The following is a 5,980-nucleotide window of genomic DNA, read 5'->3' as shown; positions in this document are numbered from 1 at the left end:
CTCTCAGTTTGAATGGCCAAGCTCTAAACAAGGTTGAGGTCTTTCTAATGCAGCTGAGAGTATGTTCTCTTTCTTAAGACTGCCAAAATGGAAACCCCCATTGGGAGTGTCTCTGGAGTCAGCATGAGACAGCCCTAGACTAAACTAGCACCCACTGTTTCAGGTCATTTTGTTAAGTGCCAGTGTTCTGTTCTTATTATTGAATCAACCAAAATTTATCACTGATAAACAACAGACCTACAAATGTGCACTTTTGAGTGAATACAGCTGATTAAACTTGGAGGGGATGCTTTTGTATTACTGTTTCTACAGTCCGTATTGTTGACCAGCCAACAAGCCATATTTCACTATTACCATTAGTGTATGCAATCTGTACATATCTGTATCTTTTATCATGTGACTTACAATGGAAAAAATGTGGATGCCATACCCCAAGCAAGCTATCCTCAAATTTCAGTTTTCTTGTCTAGATTTGTGATCAGAATGACATGGCAGATCATTTAAACTTGTCATCTCTGATAAGGGCTTAGAGAGCTTTTTTCTCTCTGCTGTTTATGGAGGAGTGATGCATTTATTTTGGAAACCAATAAGGGAGGTGGTTGGTATATATTATATTAGGAAAGTTGACCTCTGGTCACCAAAATGGAAGGTCATAGGCCTTCTGGAGGTGAGCCATGAAGCTATTTATGGTGAAGTCAAATCTTCCAAGAAGCAGGAAGCAGCTTGGACTATTTGCTAACAAGTCAAAAAACACTCCGTTCAGTCCCTAAGTTTCACAGTATGGAAAGTGAAAGTTGCTCAGTCATGTCCGACTCACTGCGAACCCATGGACTATACAGTCCATGGAATTCTGCAGGCTAAAATACTGGAGTGGGTAGCCTTTCCTTTCTCCAGGGGATATTCCCAACCCAGGGGTTGAACCCAGGTCTCCCGGATTGCAGGCAGTTCTTTACCAGCTGAGCCACCAGGGAAGCCCAAGAGTACTAAAGTGGGTGCATGACATTAACCAATAACCAGCCATAATCCTGCTGGAACCTCAGTACTACTCCTGCTCTGCAAAGGTCACGCAGGCTCCCTCTAAGGAGTGGGTACCGGGCATGCCATATAAAAGCAAGCTTCCAGAAAGGGTTTTTGTCCTTTCTGCTGAGATCCCACCTGTGCTCAAGGCATGCTTGTTTTTACCTTGTTTACTTTTATTTTTTTAAAATGTTTATCCTTTTATAATTTTTTGGCCACACAGTGAGGCATGCGGGATCTTCCTTCCCTGACTAGGGGTCAAACCCACACCACCTGCAGTGGAAGCACAGAGTCTTAACCACTGGACCACCAGGGAAGTCCCCCTTGCTTTCTTTAATTTTTTTTATTGAAGTATAGCTGATTTACAGTATTGTGTGAATTTCTTCTGTATAGCAAAGTGACTCAGTTATACATATATATGTATATGTATGTGTATATATATACATATTTTTTTTTTCTTTACAATAGTTTGTCACAAGATATTGAATACAGTTCCCTATACTATACAAAGGACCTCATTGTGTGCTTACTTTAAAAACTACTTGCTCTTCGAGGGAGAATGGATCCACGTATATGAATGGCTGAGTCCCTTCGTTGTTTACCTGAAACTATCACAACATTGTTAATCGGCTATACCCCTACACAAAATAAAAAGTTAAAAGAAAAAAAAAAGTCCTTGCTCTTCAAAGTCCCCATAACCCACATCTCTGCAGGGAAAACAAAAGGTTTTTAATTCTGGAACCTACTCCCCCATCTGCTATATACACACCCATGCTCACCCTCAGTTTTTGACTCTAGCTCAAGCTAATAGACTCACAGCACTGGAACCCACATCTGAACCTCTGTTTACCATCTGCACTTCTCCACCCATTAAGTGTTTTCTTCTTAGACCTCAGCCTGATGAGATGACCATTGCCTTTCTCTTTTACACCCAACCATCTCCTACTTCCATTCAGGCCTCAACTTAGTTATCACCATCTCTGGAAACCTTACTTCGTTACCTGAATTGGGTACCCATCCCCTGAGGGTCTCAGAGCATCCGTGGTTTTCTCTTGTGTTATAATGGCCTGCATGTCTTTTTCTCCCTCCACTCCCGCCTAGACTGTAAGTTCCATAATAGAACTTGTACACTGCTATGTCCCCAGCATTATGTACACTGCTCAGCAGTGCTCTGTAAACCTTTACTGAATAAACAAATAAATGAATCCATTTCACTGGCTTACCCACCCCTGAAATTCTGGCTGTATCCTTGACTTGACCCCTCAGCTGCAGATTGACACTATGGGATGTCTGATTTTAAATAACATGAGTTCCCCATGAGTGGGCCTGGCTGAATTAGCTGCAAGTCAATATGCCCCCAGGTGAGTGAACCTAGTTTATAAAGTTATTTAATATTTGACCAATTGAGTATGGAAAATACATGCTACAGTCAAAGGTTACAATTTTACCTTAATTACTTCAAATAGGAGCAAAATACGAGATCTGATTATCTTTTGAGGTTCTTCTTGGCAGGTGATGATAGAATCTTGTCACTAGCTTACTTTTGTAAGGTCCCTGACTGTCTCATTTGCCATGGTAGGGGGGACTATCTGTGCAGGTGATTGAAAGGCAGATTCAAATTATTGGAGCAGAAATTTTAAAAGAGGGGGCAGGCTCTTGGCACATCTATGTCCTATAATGGTATTTAAAATAATAAATTGAAAAGATGAGGTTAGAGTGTTACCTGACCACAAGTAGAACTCACAAGATGGTAGTACCTTGGTGAAGTCACTGAGAGCCACAGTCTGTTCACCACCTTTGCAGTTTAAAACACCTCAGGTGGGGACTTCCCCAGTGGTCCAGTGGTTAAGACTTTGCCTTCCAATGCAGTGGCTGCACATTTGATTCCTGGTAAAGGTCAGTTTTCATTCCAATCCCTAAGAAAGGCAATGCCAAAGAATGCTCAAACTACCACACAATTGCACTCATCTCACATGCTAGTAAAGTAATGCTCAAAATTCTCCAAGCCAGGCTTCAGCAATACATGAATTGTGAACTTCCTAATGTTCAAGCTGGTTTTAGAAAAGGCAGAGGAACCAGAGATCAAATTGCCAACATCCTCTGGATCACGGAAAAAGCAAGAGAGTTCCAGAAAAACATCTATTTCTGCTTTATTGACTATGCCAAAGCCTTTGACTGTGTGGATCACAATAAACTGTGGAAAATTCTGAGAGAGATGGGAATACCAGACCACCTGACCTGCCTCTTGAGAAATCTGTATGCAGGCCAGGAAGCAACAGTTAGAACTGGACATGGGACAACAGACTGGTTCCAAATAGGAAAAGGAGTACGTCAAGGCTGTATATTGTCACCCTGCTTATTTAACTTCTATGCAGAGTACATCATGAGAAATTCTGGACTGGAAGAAACACAAGCTGGAATCAAGATTGCTGGGAGAACTATCAATAACCTCAGATATGCAGATGACACCGCCCTTATGGCAGAAAGTGAAGAGGAGCTAAAAAGCCTCTTGATGAAAGTGAAAGAGGAGAGTGAAAAAGTTGGCTTAAAGCTCAACATTCAGAAAATGAAGATCATGGCATCCGGTCCCATCACTTCATGGGAAATAGATGGGGAAACAGTGGAAACAGTGTCAGACTTTGTTTTTTTTGGGCTCCAAAATCACTGCAGATGGTGATTGTAGCCATGAAATTAAAAGACGCTTACTCCTTGGAAGAAAAGTTATGACCAAACTAGACAGCATATTCAAAAGCAGAGACATTACTTTGCCAACTAAGGTCAGTCTAGTCAAGGCTATGGTTTTTCCAGTGGTCATGTATGGATGTGAGAGTTGGACTGTGAAGAAGGCTGAGCGCTGAAGAATTGATGCTTTTGAACTGTGGTGTTGGAGAAGACTCTTGAGAGTCCCTTGGACTGCAAGGAGATCCAACCAGTCCATTCTGAAGGAGATCAGCCCTGGGATTTCTTTGGAAGGAATGATGCTAAAGCTGAAGCTCCAGTACTTTGGACACCTCATGCAAAGAGCTGACTCATTGGAAAAGGCTTTGATGCTGGGAGGAATTGGGGGCAGGAGAAGAAAGGGACGACAGAGGATGAGATGGCTGAATGGCATCACTGACTCTATGGATGTGAATCTGAGTGAACTCCGGGAGTTGGTGATGGACAGGGAGGCCTGGCGTGCTGCGATTCATGGGGTCACAAAGAGTCGGACACGACTGAGTGACTGAACTGAACTGAACTGAACTGGGGAACTAAAATCCCAACTATCTTGTGGCCAAAAACCAAAATGTAACGCAGAAGCCATATCGTAACAAATTCAGTGGAGACTTTGAAAATGGTCTACATAAAAAATACCTGAAATATAACAAAACACCTCAGCTTCAGGAAAGCTAATTCATCATAGCCAATTTCACAAAAAATAAAGCAGAGTGTCAATTTACTAATAGACAAAAAATGCAGAACTCCAAGGGGAAAATCATAAAGGGAGATATTGATAGATTTTGACTATACAAAGAATTTAACTTCTTTACCCAAAAATCCACTACAAATAAACTTAATGACAAAGGGTTAATATCCTCACTATATAAAGAGCTTATAGGACTAAAGAAGGAGAAAAAAGTGTTTCAATATAAAAGTAGGCAAGGGACACGTATAAGAAATTCATAAAAGGAAAAATATAACTGATAACTGAACATAAATCTTTCTGCTGTTAGTGGTGTGCTGAAGCCTACTGGCAGGCTTTGTGACCTCATGGACTGCAGCACGCCAGGCTTCCCTGTCCATCACCAACTCCTGGAGGTTGCTCAAACTCATGTCCATTGAGGCAGTGATGCCATCCAACCATCCCATCTTCTGTCGTCCCCTTTTCCTCCTGCCTTCAATCTTTCCCAGCATCAGGGTCTTTTCCAATGAATCAGTTCTTCGCATCAGGTAGGGCTTGAGACTTCATATTAACAGTTTGACATCAGTTGTTGTAAGAATATTTATACCATGGAAATCAGCTGCTGCTGCTGTTGCTAAGTCGCTTCAGTCGTATTCGACTCTGTGTGACCCCATAGACAGCAGTCCACCAGGCTCCCCCGTCCCTTGGATTCTCCTGGCAAGAATTCTGAAGTGGGTTATCATTTCCTTCTCCAATACATGAAAGTGAAAAGTGAAAGTGAAGTCACTCAGTCGTGGCCGACTCTTAGCAACCCCATGGACTTCAGCCTACCAGGCTCCTCCATCCATGGGATTTTCCGGACAAGAGCACCGGAGTGGGGCGCCATTGCCTTCTCCGACGGAAATCAGCAAATGCTACCTATCCGGGTTGTTTCCCCCACCCCTCAAAGAACCAGTTGTTAAGCATTTACCAGCTCATCACTGTGTATATTCAGTGACTCTCTCTCACCTGGATCCTTTCCAACAACATTCAAACATTCTCAAGTCTTTTCTGCCATCTTTAAGGAAATCTCAGCCCCCACATCTTCCTCCAGCTACCATTCTGTCTGTTTTTCTTCACAGTCAAACTTCTCCAAAGAATTGACTATATTTCCTGACTTCATTTAGTCATTTTCCAATCATCCTTCAACATACTCAAGCCAGTTTTTGCCACCACCACTTCTCTGAAACAGCTCTTGTTGAGTTCAATGACCTCCATGAACCCTAAATTCTATGAACAATTTTCCCTTACTTTCTTTGACCTCGTGGCAGTATTCAATTCTGTTGATATTTACCTTCTTGAAATTCTCTTGTCTTTGGGCTTTGATGGCACAGGATACTGGTTTTCCTCTCTAGCTTCTCCTTTTCAGTTCCCTTCTCAAGTTCTTCTTCCCATTTCCCATCTAGAAATGCTGGTGTTTTCCAGGGATTAGTCTTGGGTCCTCTTCTTTACTCTCTCCCTAGGTCATTTCATTTATTCCCATGGCTTTACACATTACCTATACACCAATGACTTCTTGATTTTTGTCTCCAGGTCTGACCT

Source organism: Budorcas taxicolor, chromosome X (assembly GCF_023091745.1).
Source record: "Budorcas taxicolor isolate Tak-1 chromosome X, Takin1.1, whole genome shotgun sequence".
NCBI classification, from domain to species: domain Eukaryota; kingdom Metazoa; phylum Chordata; class Mammalia; order Artiodactyla; family Bovidae; genus Budorcas; species Budorcas taxicolor.
The sequence above is the reverse complement of the archived record's forward strand: the minus strand, read 5'-3'. Positions refer to the sequence as shown.